This window comes from Protopterus annectens, chromosome 8.part1 (genome assembly GCF_019279795.1).
Source record: "Protopterus annectens isolate FY-2018-M chromosome 8.part1, PAN1.0, whole genome shotgun sequence".
NCBI lineage: Eukaryota > Metazoa > Chordata > Ceratodontiformes > Protopteridae > Protopterus > Protopterus annectens.
The window spans coordinates 485,735,487-485,761,970 of NC_056742.1; positions in this window are offsets into that span (position 1 = coordinate 485,735,487).

Below are 26,484 nucleotides of genomic sequence, written 5' to 3' on the forward strand. Positions count from 1 at the left end.
TAGTCTTGAAGTACCCAAACAGAATTATCAGATGACTTCCCCAGTGGAGGAACAAAGCCCTGAAACCCCATTTTTTCATGGTGCTTGAAAAGTGGGATGTTCAAATTAGATCTGCTCAGTTTTATTTTCTTAGAAAGTAACTTCGTGTTTGAGTCTCAGTTTCTTCTGATAAACTTTGGTAAGTTTTATTTTCTTGCTTTGTGCTTATGTTCCTGAAGTTGGCCAAGTAAGATAGGCATTTGGTTAAGTTCTCTGCCTAGACCAAGACCACAAGTGCCCAAACAGTGAACTTTTTATGTCTGGTCCTAAGTTGCTTGTTGATTAAAATCTTTTAAGAAATACTGTGAAGGCAAGAAAATGTGGGACAGAGGTACCTTGTCTTTACTTTTGTAAGGATAAATAAAAGGGCAATCAGATAATTACATAAGAAAGGGCACGTCTTTTCTGGGACTAGAGATAGGTCCCATGTACTTTACTTTAGAAAGGATTCATCTGAAGTTGTTAATCTTCTTCCCATTCATCACTGATGGGTTCAGTTCCAAGCCCTCGGAACCAAGTCGGCCTTATGCCAAGCTTGTGTGCACCGAAAACTCTCGAGCTAACCTGCTACCCACAATGCCCTTCACTCAGTTACCTCAGATCTTGTTTGCCGCACAGCCATATAGCAGCGTTTCACCGAGCTCTCCAGCGAAGTGATTTATCTTTCTAAATTTTACAAGTTTTTGTGGATTTTTTCCTATTGGTTACTAGTTTTTTAGTATCTTTCTACACTCTGCTCTACTCACAGGTATCACTTTCGTACCATTGTTGGTATTGGCCCTTTTACCCTTGTGGTATCCCAATACCATTGTTGGTATTTCCGCTTTTCTTCACTTTCTTCACTCTTTCCTATATTTTTGTGTGAGTGTTCTCTATTATGTCTGAGAAGAAAGGGACTACAGGGTTTAAACAGTGCTCTTCTTGCAGTGATAAACTCCCAAATAGCGGCCTTCATGAAGAGTGTGTGTACTGTTTGGGGGTTCCACATTTGTCGGCGAAATCTCCCTGTGATATTTGTGCCAGCTTCAGTCAGCGGATGCTGAATGAGCGACGTAATAAATTGATCCTTAAGGGCCTGCTTTCTTTGCCTTTTTTGGAGGTTATTTCTTTGACGGAGGTCTCATCCCCTCCTCCTGTGGACAAGCAATGTCCTCGCTCAGATCCCTCTTCACTGGCTGGTGACAGGGGTAAAAGCCATCAGCACAAGGCCCATAAGTCTTCCTCCAAGCACCGTACTGCCTCCTTGGTTCCGACCACCTCTGCTCCAAGTTCAGCTCCAGTGATGCATACCGAGGTCGCCTCGTCGGCACCTACCCCGGTCCCGACACCTACAACCTTGGTTCCAACCAGATTGTCTGCCTCCATCTCAGCACCGACGTCCCCAATCTCCGTTCCATTGTCGGTTCTGACAACTTCAGAGCTGTTCTTTACCTCCACCCCAACTGTGGCCCTGTCTCTGAGCCCGTTCACGGGTCCAACCATTCCTCTGTTGCCAGTTTCTAAGCTGGAATCGGTGCCTTTCTGTGATACACCATGGACCCAGACTCCCCGTCTGTGGACCCGTTTGCCGGACAAGCCTGCAGCTCCTTTTTGGACCAGCCTGATTCCCCCTCATGGGCATCGGTAAGATCCACCAGGAGCCTTTCAGAATTGGATGTGATGAGCCTTTTTGACCAGCTGCTGACCACCAGGGGAATTTAAAATTTTCCCAATCCCCATCCCACTCCAGGCTTTGGGTCTATTACACCAGCGACCTCTACATACTCTCCTCCCTTGGATCCCTCTGTTCCAAGGCTCATATACCTGACATTTTTGAGAGGACCCCTTTCCACGGTGCCGACAACGACAGTGTATGAGGCCCTTTTGGGTATCTGTTCCATTGGACCCCACCCTTCCTCAATCCCATGCTTGGGGGGTGGAACTCCCGGTTCCAGCAATGGCTCCGAATCTGTCAGTTCCATCTTCGGGTCCGAGGGTGACTACTGCCCCAAGTTTGTTTGAGGCTCCGTCCCCAGGGGCGGACTGTGTGGAGCGGGGTGTGACTCCGGTTCCGATACTGTCTTCTTCGGTTCCAGGCTCCCACTCCTCTTCGGATGGGCCTGCTTTTCGGGTGATGGAGAGGGTGCTTGCTTCTAGTAATCCTCCTACGTCTGTCATCCCTCCAGTTTCTTCTGAGCTGCAGCTGTCAAAGACCACCCCCCCGGACTTCGGGAGCACAAGGCCCAGGAAAACCCTGTCCAGGGTATTTCCCTTTCTGAGTCTTCTTTGGATGTTCCCATCGAAGAACCCCCTCGAAACTGGCATGTAAGAGGAAACACATGGACTGCCAAGAGAAGTCCCTCCCGGATGATACAGACTACGATGATGGGGAAGGATCCCCACGGTTACCCCCTATGTCTCTTTTGGAGACATCGTAGAAATCTTGAAACAGAGAGGTGACTGGAAGCCCTCCAATCCTTCCTTGGAGGAATCCGTATTCTTGCAGGCCTTTCGCTCTCGGCCCTCTACTTCTTGGGTGACCCCCCCGCAGATGAGTTGATTAAGCTCATCATGCAGCAGGCGTGGAAGAATCCGGACACCATTGAGGCCATCCCTAGGAGATCAGATATGGTACTCTCCCCTCCCCTCCAGAGGATCAACGTTATTGCTCTAGAGGTTTGCCAGTGGACGCTATGGTGGTGGCGGCAGCCACGAAAAAGGACCTTGTGGAAGAGAGTTCTGCTGTCCACCCGCCCAGCCCAACAGAGTGTCCCGGGTGGTGGACAGGTTAGGGAAGCGAGTTTTTGCGTCAGCGCCCTTTGCAGTTAGGTCGTTGAACATTTTGGCACATTTTACAAGGCTCCAGAGAGATCTCATCACCGAACTCTCTGGGACCCTCTCGGGCCAAGTTTCGGATGGAGCACGTGATAAAATTGCTTCCCAACTTGCCACCCTAGAGTCAGTATCCAATTTGTCCATGAGGTTGCTATCCCACGCAACCGAAGGAGCAGCTAGAGCTGCGGGTGCAGGCATAGTCATGAGACTCCACGCCTAGATGCGCATTTGTGACCTCACAGACTCCATCAAGTCTTCCTTTTTAAATGCCCCTATCGAACCATCAGCTCGGTTTGGTGCTAATTTCAAGGATACATTAGCCAGGTGTGAGCATGATGGGAAGACCTTGTTTGCCATGGGCCTACATGGGCCTACACTTTTCCAAACCTCAGCGTTCCTTCTCCAGGAACCAGAGGAGTGGGAAGATGTGGCACAAGAAGTCTCAAGGACCTTTCTGTGACATACGTGGTGAGGACTCCTCCATAGGCAGAGGGGAGTCCAATAATGGAAGAAGCCACTTTCGGGGTAGAGGGGGTCCCCGGAACCAGGACTCCAGAGATTCCTTCTCGGGTAGACCGTATCAGTGCTCCTGAAGCGTTCCCCTATTGCTTTCCTCTGGAAGCAGTCTGGGCACATTTTTCTCTGCACCAAGCTGCCTGGTTCTCTATTACAAATGATCAGTGGGTGAAGAGAATCATTACCAACGGCTACTACATTCCCCTAATACCTTATCCAAGACCTCTGAAATCCCTTCCCGATGTCCACCCAGTTAAAGGGAGGAGGCAGCTTCAGAAATACGAAAGCTATGTCAAAAAACAGTCATCCAACAGGTCCCCCCAGACCAGTGCGGATCAGGGTTCTACTCAAGATTCTTTTTGGTGCCAAAGAAGACAGGGGACTGGAGGCCCATTCTGGATCTCAGCCAACTAAACAAATCGGTAGTTCAGACCAAGTTCCGCATGGTCACAATTCAATCCATCCTTCCCTTTCTGCGGGAGGGTGTGTGGATGTGCTCATTAGATCTCCGGGATGCGTATTACTACATCAAAATGGACAAGAGCTCCAGGAGCCTCCTTCGCTTCCGGTTGGGAGCCAATCACTACCAATTTAGAGCCCTGCCATTCAGTCTCTCGACGGCCCCCAGAGTGTTCACGAAATGCCTTGCAGTGGTAACAGCTTATCTGAGACTTCAGGGATTCCAGGTGTTTCTGTACCTTGAGGACTGGCTCCTCTCCGTTCCCACCAAGCTCTTACTTGTTATGGCCCTCTGCTACACTCTAGTTCTAGCGGAGTTGCTGGGCATCACCTTCCACTGGGAGAAATCCAACCTTCAGCCCACACAACAGTTGGAATTCATAGGGGCAATATTCAACACTCAGTAGAGTCTGATCTCTCTTCTTCACAGGCTTCAGAAATTAAGGGCACAAGTTCATATAATACTCTGTCGAAGAAAGGTATCTGCAAGGGAAGTTCTCCAGGCTCTGGGGTCTATGGCTGCAGCCATCCCTATTGTTGCCCTAGCCAGATTACACATGAGATTACTACAGTGGCTCCTTCAGCCCCAGTGGATATCCAGTCTTCACCCCCTGAGCTCACAGATTCTCATCACCAACACTTGCAAACAAGATCTCCTCTGGTGGATGAGTACAGACGAAAATCTATGGTGTTTGCCCCTTCCAGGCTCTCCAACCCAGTGCCACGGTGACCACGGATGCTTCCCTGATGGGGTGGGGGGGGGCCACTTCCAGGGAAAGTCAGTCCAAGGTACACGTGGTCCAACGTAGAGGTCAACTTGCATATTAGTGTCCTGGAGTTAAGAGCGGTGCCATTGGCATTGCAAGCTTTCCATCCACTCCTTCTGTCCGGAATGATTGCTTTCCAGTCGGACATGTCCGTGGTCTGGTACATAAACAGGGAGGGACCAAATCCTACCCCCTATGTTGCGAAGCCATGAGAATCTGGCATTGGGCAATAGCTTCCAACCACTTTCTGATCGCAGCGCATATCCCGGGGAGCTCTAACGTGATTGCGGACAGGCTAAGCAGATGCATCCTCCATCCTCACGAGTGGTCTCTCAGTCAGAGTGTGGTGGTGGAAAATTTCAGCTGTTGGGGCCAGCCATGCTACGATCTTTTCGCCTCCCCCTCAAACACTAAATGCAGCAGCTACTTTGCCCTCTTTCCCCCTCATGGGGAGTCACCGAGAGACGCTTTGATTCACGATTGGCCCACGGGTCTCCTTTATGCTTATCCTCTGATTTCCCTGATCCCCCTTGTTCTAAGGAAAGCTATTCGGTTGAGAAGCAAAGTGATCCTCATTGCCCCGTTCTGGCCTCATCAAGTATGGTTTCCCTTCCTCCGACCTCATCTGCTACAACCTCCTTGGATCCTAGACACTCATCAGGACCTCATATCTCACCCACAAGGGCTGACTCCCCCGAATCTGTCCACTCTCAAGCTGACTGCTTGGTTTCTCCACTTCCGTTAGTTGCAAGGCAGGAAACCCTCTCTTCATCAGTCCGTGATATTATCTTGGCCTCTCATAAACCATCCACCAGGAAACTTTACAGGGACAAATGGAAAAGATTCTCTGTTTGGTCACATAATTGGAAGCTAGATCCGATGTTCAGCGTGTTTCACTGTTGCAGTCATTACTCTTGGGTTATCATGCTGGCAGGCTACCCTCAGTCGGCCAGAATTTCAAAGTCTAGGTCCGGCGTCGGTTGCTGTCGCCTCTTCCCTGACGTCAGTGCTCCAGGGGTATAAAAGATGCAGCCGACGCCATTTTCTTCTGTCTTTCCTGCCGCGCAGTGCCCGAAGCAAAAACAGTTTGCAAGTGCCGGTCGGCCGACTCCTGAGATTTTCAAATCTGAATTTCAGAACCGAAGTCTTCATTAAAGCTAAGTACCCCATTGGGGAGACTTTTTTCTTGCTCCAGACCGATGTCAGAAAAAGTTAACAATTGTATTTCTTGTGGGAAGCAAATACCTCATAAGGATTTTCACTCTTACTGTATTCCTTTCCTAGGCCCTGATCACAACGTTGCTAGCTGTCGGTTTTGTGCTTGATTTAACCAACGCACTATCAAGCGTTGGTTCGATTTAGCATTTCATTACTTTGGCCGAAGATTTAATTATATAATGCCGTCGGACCAGCCAACAACCGGAGTTTACAAAAAACGCAACGACAAGGAAAAGGATAGGCATCCGTGGTCCAAAACTGGCGACGAACCCTCTGCTAGGCCAGTCACCGGTTCGCCGGTTCTCAGTGAGGCGCTTTCGCAGCCCCTGGTGCCCGCTACCTCAGAGCCACAGGCCGCTTCCAACTCCCACGTGGAGCCGACTGGGCCTCTGGATACTCAAGGTATTGGACACTCAGAAATCATTCCCTCAGATGGGTCCGGAGCCGCTGAGCAGGCATCGGCTTCTGAGGGCGTCTTCAGACCTACACAACTATATATTAAGCCATCTTCAGCTTCAAAGACTAAAGCAGCTCTAAAGACAAAGAAACAAGTACAGCATTCTCCTACTCAGACTTCCATGCCTAAAAAACAGATGCTCAAAATGGCCGAAGACCTAATTACTTTGATCAGGGGCTCCCAACCCCTCCTGATAAGAGGCCTAGGCAAGATACAGTGTATGATTCTTCTGATCAGGTTTCTATTTCCTCTGATTCCTCTTCTGAACAGGATTACTCCATGCTTCCCTATGAGGATTCTGATGCTGAAGAATCCATTCCTTCAGCCTCTCCTCCTGAGGATTATTCTTTTAGGGAAACCCTGCATACCATGAGGGAGCATTTCCACTGGGAGAGCCAAGATTATTCTGAATCTAAGAAAAGGCTCAGAGACTTTCTGCTACTTCCTCAGCACAGACCCCTTGCTATTCCACCTGAACCCTGTCCCCTCTAATAGGGATTCTAGGGCTCTAGACAGATGGGGGAAAAAAGTCTACACTTCTGCAACCCTGGCTGTAAGGGCTTTAAATTGTCAGTTTCATATGCTTAAATATCAGCAATATTTAATGTCACTGCTTAAACAGAAATTGTTGACAAATACTGAATGTTCAGAGAGCAAGAAATTGCAGGATTTATTGCATGCAGCTGAACAAGTGAGAAAGCATACTTTGCAATGTGGTTATGATTCACTGGAGGCCTCTTGCAGGGCCGCTGTTACAGGTTCTGTTATTAGAAGGCATGCTTGGTTGAAGGAACAGAATCTGCCTGATCATGTTAAAGCAAAATTATTAGATGCACCATTACAGCATGATACTTTGTTTGGTACTAAAGCAGAAGAGGTGTTGAAAAAAATGGAGGATAAAGTAAAATCCATGCAGTCAAGGATTTCTTACAGGTACAACCATCCAGGTTTAGCAAGAACTGGCCTTCTAAAAATTGGTCCTTTCCAGTGTCAGATAGACCACAAAGAGGCAGATACAGGCATCCCAGAGGCAGATCTCAGCCCCAAGGCTCATACAGGCCTAAACAATGGGGTGCTCCTACCTCCAAAAGTGGAGAAGACAAATCACAACCTTACAGGAAACAGTCCCAATGACTTTCTTCTGCCAGATCCAAGCACCTTTCTTTTGGCAGCCCCCTTAGGGGAAATACTAGCACTTTTTTCATCAAATTGCCAAATGGTTACCCAAGACAAATGGGTCCTAAACATAGTGTCCCAAGGCTACAGGTTCCATTTTCACACTCTACCAAGGTCAAAAGGTATGCCAGACCTGCCACACAATCAATGGGCAGAGGCACAAAAACAAATTACAACCCTCATGGACATGAGGGCCATTCAGCAAGTACCACAACAAGAGCAGGGGCAAGGATTTTACTCCAGACTTTTCCTAGTACCCAGAAAGTACAAAACCTGGAGACCAATACTAGACCTGTCTTTACTAAATACGTTTTTGGAAGTTCCAAAATTTAAGATGTTGACTCTACAGCAGCTTCTGCCCATGCTGGGCAAGAAGGCTTGGCTCATAACTTTGGACATAAAGAGGCATACCTGCATGTCCCAATCAGACAATCTTGCAGAAGATACCTCAGATTCATAGCTGGCTCAGTGCATTACCAATTCTCTGCACTGCCCTTTGGCTTATCAACTGCGCCCAGGGTCTTCACAAAATGCCTGACACCAGTAATTGCGTTTTGCAGACAAAAAAGAATTCAAATGTATCCCTACTTGGACGACTGCCTGATTCAAGCAGAGAACAAAGACATACTTCTAAAGCATCTGGCATTTGTAAAAAGATTACTAATTGGCCTAGGGTACACAGTAAATGAAAAGAAATCAAAACTAGTGCCCTCTCAAGAGATAATATTCCTGGGTGCAAGCTTAAGTACAACTGCCCAGATGGCTTATCTCAAGCCAGACAAACAGAAGCAACTGACTACTTACTTCAAGAAATTGGCAACAAAAACCCTCTTATCTGCAAGGAAAATCCTACAGGCCTTGGGTTTCATGGCATCCTGCATTCTACTAATTCTATATGCCAGACTGCATATGAGGAAACTACAGTGGTATCTAAAAAGTGTTTGGACTCAGCATTGCCATAGCTTGGAGACAGTAATTACACTCATTCCCTGCCTGCAACAGGAGTTTTTCGATGGTGGGCAGAAGCCTGTCACCACAAAAATGGGTCTGCCATTCAGTTTACCCACAGCCAGACAGACACTGACAACGGATGCATCAGATTATGCCTGGGGGGGGGGCCCATATGGCAGGAAAACGTATTCAGGGCACATGGCCTGCAAACCAGATGCATCTTCACATCAATCAAAAAGAGATGCTAGCTGTTCAAAATGCCCCGACAGCTTTCAAGGACCTTTTTCATCCAGGACAGTTACTGATAAAGACAGACAACACTACGGTCATGTGGTACATAAACAAGCAGGGAGGTACACATTCCTACCCCCTCTGCAGACAAGCAATGACCTTATGGGACACGGCATTGGCTTTTCAAGTTCACCTGCAAGCACAAGTCCTGCCAGGAAAAACATACTCTGGCAGACGAACTAAGCAGAAACCTCATGGATACCCATGAATGGAAACTGGATCCACAAGTCTTCAGCATGATGATAATGAATTGGGGATGCCTAGACATAGATCTATTTGCCTCCCCTCACAACTGCCAATTGCAGAGATTTTGCACAAGGATTTATCACAAGCAAGCATGGAAAGTGGACGCCCTATCCTTCAGCTGGAAAAATCTAACAGTATATGCTTTTCCCCCACTGCCTCTCCTTCCCAGGGTACTCCTAAAGGTCAGACAAGAGAAGCCAAAAATGATACTGATTGCACCAGACTGGCCACGCCAGCACTGTTACCCAATCCTAAAGAGCTTGTCTCAAGGTCCAGCATGGATATTGCCTCAAACTTCTCACTTGCTGACCCAACAAAAAATCAGATCCTGCACAAGCCAACTCAGGACCTTAAATCTGGAAGCATGGCTGATAATGTAGCCATTCAGAACACTCCTCTTTCAAAAGCTGTTATGGATGTTATCTTGGAGGCCAGGAGGCCCAGTACCAGAAAATCTTATGCAGAAAAATGGAAGAGATTCTGTGCTTGGAACCAGGAACAAGGCATTGATGTGTGTACCAAATATCCCTCAGATTTTACAATACCTAACTGAGATGCTAAACAAAGGCCTTTTTTTCTCATCTGTTAAGACTCGTGCCTCTGCCATTTCAGCCCATTACAATACGGAACCACCTATCTTTTCTCATTCTTTAATAAGGCAGTACCTCAGAGGGGCCAGAAACATTAGGCCTCCAAGGAGAGCACCAATTCTGGCCTGGGACCTCAATTATGTTTTGGAAAAACTCACACTGCCTCCTTTCGAGCCAGCATCAACAGCAGGTATAAAATTCTTATCCTGGAAAACCACTGTGCTCCTAGCAATAACCTCTGCAAGGCAAGTCTCAGAGTTACAAGCACTCATGGCTGTAGAACCTTTTATCATTTTTCAGACTGAGAAACTTTTAGTGTCATATGCTGCAGGATCACAAGGAAAGGCTATCTCAAAACAGACTATTTCGAAATGGATAGGCCATTGCATCCGTTTCTGCTATTTGCAACATGGCAAATCAGTGCCTAAGGGCATTAGGCCTCATTCCACCAGAGCAGCAGCCACTTCAGCAGCCTTCCTCAGAGGAGTACCAACCAAAGATATCTTAGAGGCTGCAACTTGGAGTTCAGTGCACACCTTCACAAAGTACTACCACTTACCTCTTTACTCTAAGTCCAGAGCAGGCTTTGCCACTGCAGTCCTGCAGGGCCTCATAGCCTCTCCTAATCCTATTTAGCCCAGCCACCCATCCTCAGCTTTGGGATTCAACCCAAGAGTAATGACTGCAACAGTGAAACATGATGAACACAGTACAGTTGTGTACCTACCATAAATGTAGATGTTCAAGTGTATTCACTGTTGCAGTCCAGGTTACCCACCCACCCATCCCCCTTTTCTTTGCTGGGACTTATCTGCACTTCTCTATCCTATACAACCTATTTGGTGTATTTGCTTGTAGATGAAGGAAATGTTATTTTTGTGCATGTATTTTTATTGGCATATTTTTCAGCCTACCAATTTGGGGGCACCTGACATCTGGGGCAAGAAAAACTGAAGAAAATGGCGTCTGCTGCATATTTCATACCCCTGGCACACTGACGTCAGGGAAGAGGCAACAGCAACCGACCCCGGACCTAGACTTTAGAATTCTGGCCGACTGAGGGTAGCCTGCCAGCAGGATAACCCAAGAGTAATGACTGCAACAGTGAATACACTCGAACATCTACATTTATGGTAGGTACACAACTGTACTTTCTCAGCTCCTGTAGCCACTATTCTTCATTACCTGGCTGAACTGTTCGACAGTAGGGTGTCAGCTTCCACCATTCCAGTCCATCTTGCAACTGTTTCCAACTTCCATAATGGTTCAGATGGAGTCCCGCTTATTTCCACTCACCTTTGCAAGACTTTCCTCAAGGGTATTTTCCACCGCAGGTCTCCCATCAGGCAGCCGGTGGAAGCATGGAATCTCTCCTCGGTTCTGCAGTCTCTTTCTCTGCCCCCTTTTGAGCCAGCTGTGACATGATCTAAAATTACCGTCATGGAAATTCATATTTCTGATGGCTGTTATCTCAGAAAGACTAATTTCTGAATTGCAAGCATTATGTATCAAGAGCCCTTATCTGATCTTTCTTAAGGACAGAGTATCACTTCGTACTAACCCATCCTTTCTTCCCAAGGTGGTTTCTGGTTTTTCTATTAACCAGTCCACTGAGCTCCCTGTATTGTTTCCAAATTATTCAAACAAGGGAGAATACTGCCTACATTCTTTGTATGTTCATAGACAATTACGTTTCTACCTGAACAGAACTAAATCCTTTCACAAGTCAGACCAGCTTTTCATTTCCTTTGCAGGTTCTAGAATGGGAGGTGCAGTATCGAAAGTTACTTTGTCTAAATGGCTCAGGGATTGCATTGCCTTCTTTCATTCGCTTACGAATGAATCTAAGCCTGGCCAAATCAAAGCTCACTCAACTAGGGCTATTGCAGCATTGGTTACCTTCCACTGTAGGGCCTCCATGGATGACATTTGTGCAGCTACCATTTGAGCTAAGCCCCATACCTTTATCAAGCATTACAAATTGGGTCTGATCTCCAGGAGAAGAGCGGCCTTTGGCGCAATGGTTCTCAGGAATGTTCTTCCATAAGAGCCACCCAGGTTCTCCAAGTAGCTGGGGATTCTGTCCCATCAGTGATGAATAGGAAGAAGATTAACAACTTCAGATAAAGAAGTTATGTCTTACCATAACATTCCATCTGAGTTGTTTATCTTCTTCCAGCCATCACACCCTCCCACCGACCCCCTCCAGGTTCCTGGTGAATCTTCTGGATCTTTGTGGTGTCTTAGGGTTTCTGCGCAGAAATGGCCTCTGACTTGCTGTTTCTTCCATATGTTGCATGCAAACTCAATCTGAGGTAACTGAGTGACGGCATTGTGGGTAGCAGCTTAGCTCGAGAGTTTTTGGTGCACGAAAGCTTGGTATAAGGCCAACTCTGTTCTGAGGGCTCGGAACCAAACCCATCAGTGATGACTGGAAGATGATCAGCAACTCAGATGGGATGTTATGGTAAGACATAACTTCTATTTCTCTTTCTCTCTTTTGTTATCCCTCCAGAGCAGTTCAGCAGACATTTGTGATGATTGCTGATGATTTTCCTCTTTTTCCTCAAAAAAAGAAGCCAAGGCCATACCATTTCCTGATGAGGTTACAGAGCATCTTTCAGGGTCTGTTTGGATTCCATCTTTTAGATCTTCATGCTGTATACCTTAACCCTTACTAGTTGACCTTGTTATGCTAAGTTAGACCAAAGTCATAGTGTTGGCAGTGATCTTTAGCTAGCTGCCTTTGATTCTTAAATGTTAACATTGATTTTCTTGTGAACCTTAATGAAAGGTTTGCTGGGATGGTACCATCACCTATGAAAACCCAATTTTGGTTATTTATTTTATTTATTTTATTTATTTTACATTTGTTGACCGGGCTAGTCCAACTGGATCATTGTCCATTTTCAGTGGAGGCCCGGGGAGAAAAGCTCCACAGATTAAAGCATGTTTATAGAAATACATGTAAAAAAAACACTTGTGATATAGGCAAAGAGCAATAATACAAGGAAATTAGTTCAGGTCAGGTGATGCTATTCTAATAACAAATAGATAATACTAACTATGTAATACAAATGATGTAATTAAAAAAATGAAAATAAAAATAATAATTTTTTTTTTTTTTTTTTAGTAACAGTAGAATCATAATGTTATTTATGATTTGAGAGAGAGATTTAGAGTGTTAAATAAAATGCAAATATAGTTGAAAGATGAAAGTAGGTTAGTCTGGATTGGTACAAGAGCAGAGCCAGAAATTATTCAGATGTGAAAGAAGTTGCTTTTTAAAGCAAGGAAAAGTGGCTAGAGAGGAGATATGTGAGGGAAGGTTATTCCATATTTTGCCAACTGAGTTGGAGAAAAGGCAGTTCCCTGCAGAGTTTGAAATTCTGGTCATGTTAACTTGTAGCTTTTGGGAGGAGCGTAGTTGTTTTAAATTATTATAGGAAGTCAAGAGGTTGCTAAGAGCAGGTGTTTTTGAGGGTTGATATAAAATTTTATGTGCTATTAAGAGTTGTTGATAGATAATCTTGTTAGGAAGTTCCAGCCAGTGTAGAAGTTTTAAGTTTATGCAGTGGTGAGTTCTATATTGAGATGCAGTGGCAAATCGAGCTATGTTGTGGTAGGATATAGACAGTTTCCTAAGGTTACCTTTAGATAGATTAGTGTAGATCGAGGATGCATACAGAAGGGTAGAGATAAGATGTGATTGTGCTAAAGTAGTCCGTGCCTTAGGTGTAAGGAAGGGTTTTATTCTGTATAGTGAACCAATCTTTTTATTAACTGTTTTATTGTGTTATTAATGTGGTGGTCAAAGCTAAGATTATTATCAATAGTAACACCAAGCAGTTTTGTAGTGGAGTCAGGAGTAATGTGAGAGTTATCACTTGCAGTGATAGTAAAATGTAGTTGAGTAGATTTGTGTGTAGGTGAAAAAGTAATAGTTTTGTTTTCTTGGGGTTAAGGAGAAGACATCTTTTAGAGAACCATTGTTCAACGGTTGAAAAGGTAGCTTGTGTAAGGGATTGGAGTTCTGGTTGAGAGGAGGCTGTACAGATTAAAGTGGAATCATCTGCATATTGTATGCAGGTAGTGTTTTGGATCGATGATTGGAGATCATTAATAAAGATGGAGAATAAAAGTGGGCCTAGTATAGATCCCTGTGGTACTCCTAATGAGATAGGTAATAGAGTAGATAAAGAATTTTTCCAGAGTACTGCTTGATGTCGATCTTCAAGATATGATGAGAACCAGGTTAAAGAAGAGTCATTCAAGGCAAGGGATTTCAGTATGTGGAGAAGAAGTGTATGATTTACCATATCGAAGGCTTTTGACAGGTCTAGAAATAGAGAAGAGGTTAGTTTGTTGTTATTACGGTTACAGTTGATGGTATTGGTGAAAGAGAGTAGTGCAGTGGTAGTACTATGTGAAGGCCTAAATCCATGTTGGGTGTCAGCTAGTAGGTTGTTAAGGAGGAGATGGTTTAGTAGTTGTTTATGTATACATTTTTCCATAATTTTTGCTAGAGGAGATAACAGTGCAATTGGGCGAAAGTTAGAAAGGTCGGTAGATTTGCCTCCTTTGTGTAAGGGTATGATGTGTGATATTTTCCAAATTGCTGGGAAAGCACTTTCTTTTATGGATCTGTTTATTAGAATAGAGACAGGATAGGCAATAGCTTTAGCTGCTACTTGCAGGAATTCAGCAGGAAGCTTGTCTGCTGAGGGGGTAGTGGGTTTAAGTTTGTGTAATAGAGATTGTATATAAGAGGTGGGTATGGGTTGTAGTTGAAGGAGAGGAAGAGAGTCATTGAAGCTACTTAAGAGCAGTTGAGAGGTATCAGGAGATAGGTGGTTAGCAAGACTTTGTATGGATGAAGTAAAGAAAGTATTGAAATTATTGGCTATTAAAGTAGAGTCTTGGGTCTAAGTCCTGGGGATTGGGTGTGATTAATTTGCCTGGGGTAATTAGATTGTTAATAGTAGACCAGAATTTTTGGTTCTTTATTAGTGGATTGTTGTAGTTCAAAGTAAAAATTCTTTTTATCTGTTATGATAGCTTTTGGTACTGTTTCTGAGCTCTCTAAAGGTTTGATGATCTGTTGGGTTTCTAGAGGAGCCATTTTTCCAAGATTTATTTCTGAGAATAATTTTATGCTTAGTATTGGAGGTTAGCCAGGGTGCTGTCTTAGTCTTTGTTCTAATAGTGCGACTTGGGGCATGTTGATTTAGGATTGCAAGGAATGCTGAATTGAAGTATTCAACGGCTTTGTTAAGTGTGAGGTGTTTTAGAGGGGTCCAGTTATATTGTGAAAGTTCTGTTTGAAACTGTTCAGGAATAAAATTTTTTTTGGAGTATAGTGTTTTATGAGTGGTAGGAAAGTTTAGGTTAGTTTTGGCTCTGACTACGTAAATGAGGGAGTGATCACTAATGTCGTCAGGAAGGATGCCAGTTTGGTAGTTTTGTAGGGGTTGTAGGCTAAGTTATTTCCTCTAAGGTTTTGATTTTAGTAGTGGTGGGAGGAGCACACCCTGGTAATGTAATTTCACTGAATGCTCATGAGAGTCTTTTGATGTGGGATAACTATACTATGTGGTCCAATCCAGCTGTTTTTGTCATCTGTTTTCTTTTTCATCTGTGCCTTTTGGACATGTCTTGTTTTTTGACCTCTAAATGATAACTTGTCTTCAAAGGCGTCAAATGCACAAATCTTCTCAAATTCTATGAAGAAATCTCAAAATTCACCACATTTTCTCAGACCACCTCAGCAGATATATTTTCCAAGAAATTGTGTACCCACATAAATGTGTGGAACTGGTAGTCCCATCTAGATCCAAATACAGAAGGAAGTTTAAAAGTAAGCAACTGTGGTGATTCACCAGCATAAAATCAATAAAAGAAAAAAAAATCTTTAGAGTATATCAGATCTAAAATACCCCCAAGTCAAGGAAATATTAGGAGTCTGAGTAAGTATTTAAAAAGACTATTAGATCTACTAAGGCAGCCCATAATCTTAGTTTGGTGTTGTGAAACTAAGAAACAACACTCGGTTATGTACATAACTTGTACTATATGGCAAAACCTAATCAGACCTCCAAAATGCTAAAAGGACGGCCACAGGCAGCATGGCAATTCCAAAAATGAATTCAATCCACAGAAATAGTGAAAGGACAGTAATGTAAGTGCTTCAGTCTTGCTTCTGTGAGCAAGACTTCTTCAGGCAACCAAAACTAGTACAAAATGCAACTATGCTGCTCAGACAAGCTCCTCGTGGTTCTGCAGATTGGTCCTAGCAGCAGGGAACTCAGAAAAGCGACTACTTTCTGGATTTAAGTATCTTTGCTTTTTTTTCACTTGGAATAGCTTCTGTAGCTTACCCTGAACTAGCTTGAACTGTTTTTTAACTGTTTGCTGCATTATTTTAAAATCTGCACTTAAAGTTACATTTTAGTCGAATTTGATTGAAACTTTGTTTGTTTGTTTGTTTGTTTAATTTAACTGTGGAGGCTGCCCACTAAAGTGTGCTAGCCTGTGTAACTAATTTATCACTGTTTCTGCATTTTCTGTGTGTTTCTACCAAAAAAACAAAAAAAATCCTTGTTTTCCTGCCTCTCCTCGACTAGTTTAGACCAGTTTACAGGCATTGCATTATTCTGGGCTGTGGTGTAGTTCCTGTGTTGTCCATTACCTTACTTGGATAGAGGGAAGTTTCTTTGCTCACCAGTGGGAGTGGGGAGCCTTGAGCAGCCTACCTGTCCCTGTAGGAAGTGACCTCAGCACAAGAAGCTGTAGTAATTGGTTGTTTTGGACCATTTCTAGCTCTTTTGTAGTTCACTGTTTAAAATCCGCCTCTGGGCGTTTTTTTCTGGCTATACTGCTCAGACAAGCTCCTTGTGGTTCTGCAGAGTGGTCCTAGCAGCAGGGAACTCAGAAAAGTGACTACTTTCTGGATTTAAGTATCTTTGCTTTTTTTACTTGGAATAGCTTCTGTAGCTTACCCTGAACTAGCTTGAACTGTTTTTTAACTGTTTGCTGCATTATTTTAAAATCTGCACTTAAAGTTACATTTTAGTCAAATTTGATCGAAACTTTGTTTGTTTGTTTGTTTAATTTAACTGTGGAGTCTGCCCACTAAAGTGTGCTAGCCTGTGTAACTAATTTATCACTGTTTCTGCATTTTCTGTGTGTTTCTACCAAAAAAACAAAAAAATAATCCTTGTTTTCCTGCCTCTCCTCGACTAGTTTAGACCAGTTTACAGGCATTGCTGTATTCTGGGCTGTGGTGTAGTTCCTGTGTTGTCCATTACCTTACTTGGATAGAAGGAAGTTTCTTTGCTCACCAGTGGGAGTGGGGAGCCTTGCACAGCCTACCTGTCCCTGTAGGAAGTGACCTCAGCACAAGAAGATGTAGTAATTGGTTGTTTTGGACCATTTCTAGCTCTTTTGTAGTTCACTGTTTAAAATCCGCCTCTGGGCGTTTTTTTCTGGCTATACTGCTCAAACAAGCTCCTCGTGGTTCTGCAGAGTGGTCCTAGCAGCAGGGAACTCAGAAAAGCGACTACTTTCTGGATTTAAGTATCTTTGCTTTTTTTCACTTGGAATAGCTTCTGTACCTTACCCTGAACTAGCTTGAACTGTTTTTTAACTGTTTGCTGCATTATTTTAAAATCTGCACTTAGTTACATTTTAGTCGAATTTGATCGATTGTTTGTTTGTTTGTTTAATTTAACTGTGGAGGCTGCCCACTAAAGTGTGCTAGCCTGTGTAACTAATTTGTCACTGTTTCTGCATTTTCTGTGTGTTTCTACCAAAAAAACAAAAAAAATAATCCTTGTTTTCCCGCCTCTCCTCGACTAGTTTAGACCAGTTTACAGGCATTGCTGTATTCTGGGCTGTGGTGTAGTTCCTGTGTTGTCCATTACCTTACTTGGATAGAAGGAAGCTTCTTTGCTCACCAGTGGGAGTGGGGAGCCTTGAGCAGCCTACCTGTCCCTGTAGGAAGTGACCTCAGCACAAGAAACTGTAGTAATTGGTTGTTTTGGACCATTTCTAGCTCTTTTGTAGTTCACTGTTTAAAATCTGCGTTTGCACGGCTTTGCGCAGCGCTGGTTAAACAAGGTTAAACTTTTTCTGGCTCCGCCAAGTCTGCTCTTCAAATTTTCCCTTAAGGAAGCTCTACTCTTAGTATAACCAGACTAACTATGTTATAAGCCTAGCACTTGTTCTCAATACTTCTCTACTAAGTAAGCACTCTCGTACTAAGTAAAGCACTACATCTACTTACCACCCCTGTGAATATCCACTTCCCTTAAAGGTACAGCACTCCCTTATACTGTTCTAGCATGTCGAGTGGTAGATTACTGGCGTCGTCTCCAATTCAGCTGGTCAATCTGGGTATCTTGAGACAATGCTACAATTGTCTCATGTACACAGACAACCCTCTCCTCCTCCCAACAAACACAAATACATGTGAGAGATGCAACTATATAGCCAAACTGGAGGCTGAACTCTCTCAACTCAGGGCTGGCATGACCAGACAGGAGGAGATGGCAACCACACACACAACAATCCCAGTCCCACATAGACCTACCACAACTGCAAACCAAACACATAAAAACACAAAGACATACTTGGAGGCTCTAATAAAAAACTTACCAAAACAACAGAGGCTCCCAAAGCAGGCATCCAAAAATCCACCACCTCAAAACAAAACACATGGAACACATATTTCAATAAATCAGTGTGTCAACCAATCACAGCCCTTAAGGCCAAACACCTTGCCTGATAAACTAGTAATAGGTGACTCTATAGTCAGACACACTGATGTCCTGCTGACCAGGCTGAACAAGGAGAAGGTGACTGTGAGCTGTCTATTGGGAGCTAGGATCCACCACATAACACACGCACTCAAGTCACTCCAAAGCAAGTACAAATATGACTCTGTCATTGTCCATGCTGGTGTGAATGACCTGAGACATACCTCCCTGGACTACATGAAAAGAGACATAGAGGAGCTCTCCGATTATGTAGCCCAGGCTGGTATGACCCTGACCCTGAGCAGCATCTTGCCCTCACCAAGAATGATACCACAATACAAAGACAAGATGATCAGCTTTAACAATTGGCTCAAGTACTGGTGTCATTCTAAGGGGATCCAATGTCTGTCTGCCTGGGATGACATGTTGGACAAGCCACGCTGCTTCGCAAGGGATGGCTTACACCTGTCACCACTGGGCTTCCGGATATTGGCTAAGGCTCTTGCCACCCCATAGTGCCTTTTAGGCAAGGCTCAAAAGACAAACCCACCTCCTTAGAAAACAAAATGGAAAAAACTAAGGGTAATGCTGCTCAACGCCAGAAGTCTAAATCTCAAGATGCAGGCACTTGATGCACTCCTCAGCATGGAGAACATCGGCGTCTGTGCAGTAACTGAAACCTGGCTCAAGGCTCCTGAGAGCACCCCAGCTACCAGGCTATACCTTGTATCATGCTTTTCGCCCCAAAACCCGGTCGAACCACAAAGGAGGGGAGTGTCCATATTCATCAAGGACACCCACACCTCCAGGTTAGTAGCAACACATGAAGCATCAGAGACCATACAGGTGCAACTAACCATAGGCAAAACTGCTATACAACTGGTAGCATGTTACAGACCACCCTCCCAATCTCAAGAACCCCACTCAGCCTTCCTGAAGACATTGGAGGATATGAATGCATCACAAAATACCATCATACTGGGAGACTTCAACTACCCAAACATAGATTGGGTACATTATTCTAGCCCTAATACCCTAGCCCAAAGGTTCCTGGAATTCATAAATTCAAATGCACTGAAACAACTAGTCACCTCTCCCACTAGGGGAGATAATATACTAGACCTGATCATCACAAACTTGGGGACAAAATGCTCCACACCGCAAGTATACCCCTCACTAGTGAGATCTGACCACAAACTAATCACCCTGGATATACATATCCCACCTCCACCCCCAGCACAAAAGACCACAGTGAAAAACTTCTCAAAAGCAGACTTCACTCTTCTTAAGACTGAGATGGTATCCTTTAAGCCCACTGTGCCAGTGGATACCACATCCCACAATGCCGAATCCTTCACAAATGCTTTCTATGGACATCTCCAAGAATGCATGGATCATGCAATCCCAAACAAATCCAAGTCCCTTTCCACCAAAGGTAAGCGTCCTGTCTGGTGGACCTCAGCCATAAACAAATTGTATAACAAAAGAAGGAAGCTACTGCACGTCAGAGCAAAATCCCATGAAGGGAAGATATCTCTGATCAACATTAGCAGAAAACTGCGTTCTCTCATAAAAACATCCAAGGCCAACTTTGAGAGAAAAATCGCTAAGGACACTAAAGATAACCACAAAGCCTTCTTCAGCTATGTTAGAATCCTGGGCGGAAACCCTCAGATATGCTCAGAGTTGGTTCAAAACAACAAAAAATACACTGAACCCACAGATATTGCCAACATTCTGGCTGACAGGTTCAGTGCAAATTTCTCCCCTCCTTCACCCCCAAAAGAAGAAATACTTATCCCAGCTGAATGTAATCTCCCTGTCATCTCAGATGTCCAAGTGAGAATCGCCCTAAACAAAGCAAAAAACACAGCATCAATGGTACCTGACGGTATCCCGGGTTGCGTGTTACATGAACTCCAAGAGGAGCTAAACCCACACATAAAAATGCTATTTAACCTTAGCCTTACTTCGGGATATGTACCTGAACACTGGCGTACAGCAACAGTGGTCCCACTCCACAAGGGGGGTGCCTCTACAGACCCTGGAAACTACCGCCCCATAAGCTTAACCAGCCTGGTCTGCAAAGCTATGGAAAGAATCATTATGGAACTCATAAACAGAGACATAGGGGACCTACAGACACTTGACCCCACCCAGTTCGGCTTTGTAAAGGGCAGATCCTGCCTTTTAAACCTGGTTGACTTTTTCAAAACCGTCACTAGAGCCATTGATGAGGGCAAAGCAGTCCATACAGCATACCTGGACTTGGCTAAGGCCTTCGACACAATACCCCACTCAGGCATCATAGATAAGCTCAACAGCTTAAAAGTAAACCCTTATGTCACTAGATGGGTTGCAAACTGGCTAAAGGACAGAACCCATAAAGTTAAAATCGCTGGAGCAATGTCAGACTCAAAGCCAGTCACAAGTGGTGTCCCACAGGGATCTGTCCTGGGACCCCTCTTGTTCGGCATTTATTTCTCAGATGTTAAAGCAAACATGGGAGGGCTGTGGCTGACAAAGTTCGCAGATGACTGCAAACTAGGCGCCATAGTCGATACAGCAGCAGACACACACATCCTACAAAAAGGCCTCACAGAAACAGACAACTGATGCCGGAGTCACGGCCTTAAACTAAATGCCAAAAAATGTATAGTCATCCCCTTTGGGAAAAACAAAGTACCCACAAATTATCACATAGACAGCAACCCAAAATTATCACATAGACAGCAACCCACTGAGTACGGAAAAAGTAATCAGAGACCTAGGGATCCAAGTTGACAGTGACCTCTCATTTGACACCCACGTTGCCAAAGTGGTTAGAAAAACATTCTACCTTGCACACCTCATCATGAAGGGATTCACATCCAGATCCAAGGATGTCATTGTACCGCTATATTCCTCCCTCATCAGACCCATGATTGAGTACAATGCCCCATTTGGTATGTACTTCACCCGGCATTTGCAACAGCTGGAGAGACCACAAAAGTACCTCACCAAGAGGATCAAGGGTCTCCAACATATGTCTTATTCTGCCAGACTAAAGAAACTTCAGCTCTATTCAGTAGCATACCGCCTGCTCAGAGGTGATCTCTGCCTGACGTACAAGGCCATGTCCAATCAGGATCTGATGGACATGCTCCACCTCAAAAAATCCAAATCCATCAGGACCACGAGAGCTAAAGACTTAAACCTCGGCACAAGTATGAATAGGACATGCTGGAGGGATAGATTCATAACCCAGAGGCTTCCCATGCTTTGGAACAAGATCCCAGTTCATATTCAGCAGAGCCTCTCACTGACTCTCTTCAAGAGAAATCTTGATGAGTGGATGGGAGATCGTAAGTTTACCCCAGGGGTCACATCTGTGTCACTGCTAGACAGGGGCACAGTAAACTAATTCTATTATATAAGGGGACCTTCATTGTGTCACTACTAGACAGAGGCACAGTATTCTAAATTTATTCTGTACATTTTTTGTACCATTTCATGGGGTGGCAAAAGCCACATCACTATGGCTAGGCTTACAAATGCCCCAGGGCAGATAGCCTAGTACTATACTATGAAACTATTTGACAATGTCACATGCTAACATCAATTAACTTTAAAAAAAACATCAATTAACTTTTAAAAAAACATCAATTAACTTTTAAAGAACATGCTACAAATATCTAAACTTATTTAAATATAAAAACTAAATGAGTGAATGTATGCAACACTGACCAAATGTAAACATAAGGATGACCTTATTATACAAAACTGCACATGTAATTGTTTAATCCATAAAATGCTGTCAGCCTAAACCTAATGTTACCTAGACTATCTACTTAAATACTAATATATATTAAAATGTGTGTAAATTTAGATGTCTATTTCCACTACAAAAATACCAAGAAGTAGAATTATATGAAAATACATATAAACAATACAGTATATATGTATATAAACATATACATGCAATTACCTTTGCAAACTCTTGTTTTAATACACAAGAGAGGGAACACAAATTATTTAACCCTGGAGCATTGTAGGCATTCAATTTTATTTGCCATAATAATTCACACAGTTCCAGCTTGAGGGTGAGGCCCCCCCCCTTAAGATCTTGCTCAATCTGATATATCACCCTGAAATTGAAAGTGTGCTGAGGATGCTCATGCACATGCTTTGCTAACACATTATCTAATTTTAACCTCCCAATACTATAAGCATGTTCATACACTCGGTCCTTGAATCTACAGTCAGTCTTACCAACGTAGAAACAAGGGCAGAGGTTACAGGAGGCCAAATAGACAACTCCTTTAGTGGCACAATTAAATCTCTTATTTATATAATATTTCCTACCCCTGATGGAAAAAGTGTTACTCACCTCCATAAATCTACAGTGGGAGCAACTCTCGCATTTATACATGCCTGGAGCTGTCGCAACTGTAGTTTTACCCCTCTCCAATAACTCTTGAGGTTCAACCCTCTTCTGTGAATAATTTTGGGTCTTGGTTCAAGAATAGAGCCAAGATCTGTGTCTGAACTAAGTAAAGTCCAATTTTTATATACAATTTGTCGTACTATATTAGCATCAATACTAAATGAAGTGATGAACATCACCTTAAATGAATTCACTCTATTAAGTTGGTTCTGCTCAACTATAGATGATGAAGTGTTATGGGCTTTGTAACTAGTTGTAAGGATTGGGGTAAATACTCCATTGTTTCTCTTATATTGTACTTCAAATGTTATCTCTTCCAATACCTGGCTAGGGTACCCCCATTTCAAAAACATTCCTCTCAAGGTATGACATTCGGTGAAAAATTCTCCATCGTCAGAAACCATGCGGGCTGCCCTCACCAACTGACCCTTAACAACAGATCTCTTTAAAGGACAAAAAATTTGTCGAATCATTTAAATAATTTATAAACTTAGGAATGTCCTCCATTACACCATCAAACATAATGAACACATCGTCCAAATACCTAGTATAGTAGTAGATGTTACCCCTAAATTCATTGTTGTTGAACACAAAGTGTTGTTCCCATTGGGCATCAGTGGTCAAGAAAATTACATGGTCTTTGTATTCGAGACTATTGCTGTTAAGAAAAGACCAAGAGTCTTTGCAAATATGGTCCACATGTCCCACCAATTTCTTCAACAGTGTGTCGACATACTTTGCTATGGGATAAGTGATGGAATTTCTCCCATTCACAATAGGTCGAAGAGGTGGATCCTCTAAGTTCTTGAGAACCTTCAGAATTCCAAAAAGTATGGGTGTCAATGGTGCCAAACATGACAAATAATTATACAGGTCCAAGGAAATTCTTGATTCTATAAATAAATCATTTAAACAAACCTTCACTTGCTTTTGTGATTGTTCATTTCATTCAATGAGGCTAACACAATGATCAGTATTTAACACTCTCAGCATGCGGTCTCTATAATCCAATTCCTCAAAAAATACAAGACCTTCTCCTTTGTCAGGTTTTACTATCCTTACGTTCTGAAAATGTAAAGAATTCAACCTGTCCCAATCCTGTTCATTAAAATTTAATGATTTGCTAGAAGGTACAGACCTACTGCTATCCAATATCACGTAAATCCAATTCACATACACGCTCAAACATAGACAAGACAGGAGGCAAAGGTGGGCTAAAAACACTTGGAACTCTACATTCCCTATTAACTGTAGGTTGATTCTTGAACATACTCTCCAAATTTAATTTACGAGTAAAAAGTTTTAAATAAACGACCATCCTTGTCAGGTTTGGACATATCTGTTTTTTTACCTCTAAATGATAACCTGTCTTCAAAGACTTCAAATGCACAAATCTACTCAAATTCTATGAAGAAATCTCAAAATTCACCACATCTTCTCAGACCACCTCAGCAGATATATTTGCCAAGGAATTGTATACCCACATAAATAAATGTGTGGAACTGGTAGTCCCATCTAGATCCAAATACAGAAGAAAGTTTAAAAGTAAGCAATTCTGGTGATACACCAGCATAAAATCTAATGAAAGGAAACATTTCTTGAGTATATAACAGATCTAAAATACCCCCAAGTCAAGGAAATATTAGGAGTCTGAGTAATAGCTTGGTGTTGTGAAACTAAGAAACAACACTCAGTTAATGTACATAACTTGTACTAAATGGCAAAACCTAATCGGACCTGCTAGATGTTGCTAATATTGCTGTTAAATAAATTTTGTGCAAATTTCACTCGAGATTACTATCTTGTTACAAGACTCCAAGGGCTTATCGCAATGCACATGTGCTGTAAAATCTAAAAGTGGAGTTTGGACCTCATTTTCAGGACAGTAATCAAGAAAATAGCATTATTTTTTCAGCACTTATTGCCACCTATTCACTTCTGCAGTTTTTAGTGTTATTTAAACAAGTTTGCTTATTTTGTTTAATTTGCCATTGCTGAAACCAAAGTATTGTGTTTGTATAATCACCTGACTGAATTCTTTTAATTGCTTTACTTCCCTGTACCAAATCTACTACTATCCATACATGTTTACTGTATCTGCCATTTTTACTAGATTTTAAACAAGCTTTTGATCACTTATTTTGTTGATAATTAAGTGTTTCTATTGTATAGTCACCTCACTGAATCCATTGATCTTAGTGCCTCAGTTTCTTGGTATTAAGGTGGCTGCCATGCACCTATTATTTTTTGCTATCTTGTAGTTCATTTAAACTTCCGCATTCAATGTAATTGCTTACTTGGCTTAAGAAGGTTTCCTCTATAGTTACCAGCTTATATTTTGGATATTTGTTGGCTGCTGCCTTTTTTTTTTTTTTTTGCAAGATGGATAAAACTTTCAAAATGTCTTCTGAGTTTGAGCACAAACTCCCATCCCAAGATGCTCACATCCTCTGTGTAATTTGCTTAGGCCCCGTGCATCTCAATATTGAGTGCTTTATTTGTAAGGACTGTAGTCCCCGCCGCCTGATTTAATAGAAAGGCTCAACTGATCCTCAAGGGTTGTCATCTTCTGCAGCAAGCAGAAAAGTCAGATAAAAAGACGGATAGACTACGCAGGAAATGTAAGAAATGAGATCAGTCTTCCACATCGTCTTCTAATGTACCAAGAGGGATTCTTTCTGGTCATTGGTGCCAAGGCAAAAAATCACCTGTTTTCAAAATCATAAATATTAGAACAGGTCACCAGCTAACTCTATTAGTAGACATTCATCTGGAAAAGAGTTGTTTGATTTTTCTCTCTTCCAGGCCACCATCCACTTTTTCTTTGAAGTTAATGCTCTCAGATGCATATCCAAAGCTGACTGAGAACTAGTGTGAGGGCCTTTTTGAAGGTGTAGAGTTCTGGGTACTATTCAATCCCCACTAGTACCAGGGCAGATTGGGTTGGCCCCATTTACCTCTTTTAGCTCCTTCACCAGTGCCAGTTACTGCATCAGTGGTTTCACAGCCAGTTTTCCACCTAGAGTCTATCACTTCAATTCCATCAACCCTTTCCACTCTGGTGCCAATACTTTTGCATCCAACCCACTCCAAACTGCCATTTGGAGTCCATTACATCTGACACTAACTTGGATAAATGAGAGAGCTCTTCCTTGTCCCCTCCAGAAAATGTCACATTTGGTGAGGTACTGGATTTAATAAAAGAGGGGATTTTGGCCACCTGACCCAACCTGTCAGGGCAAGGAAGTGTTCTTCAAGGCATGTGGCTGTGCCCCATCTACCTCTTGGTTGGTCTTTCCTGTCAGACCTTTCTATTGACTTAATCACCAGGAGAACAGGGCAGGGCTCTAATATAACAGAAGCCATTACAAACAGGCCAGATAAAGTTTTGCGTCTCCCTAAGGACGAGCAGATTTTCTTCATGTTTCATTGTTGCAGTCATTACATTTGGGTTTTCCCTGCCAGGGTATCCCTTGGCCGGCTTGAATACCAGAGACTTAGTATTTCTGCATCGGTTGCTGTCACTTGGGGACTGATGTCAGGTTGTCAGTGGTATGAAGTAAGGCAGTCAACGCCATTACATCAGTCTTTCTTGACATGGAGTCCGAAGCAGAAGCAGTTCGCATGAGGTTGGCCGCTACCTGAGTTTTCATCTCTGAGTTGAAGTCTTCTAAAGCTAAGTACCCCATTGGGGATCCTTTTTTCTTGCACTAACCAGTATCAGAAAAAGTTAATTGACTCATCTGTGGAAAGCAAATACCACACAGAGACTTCCATT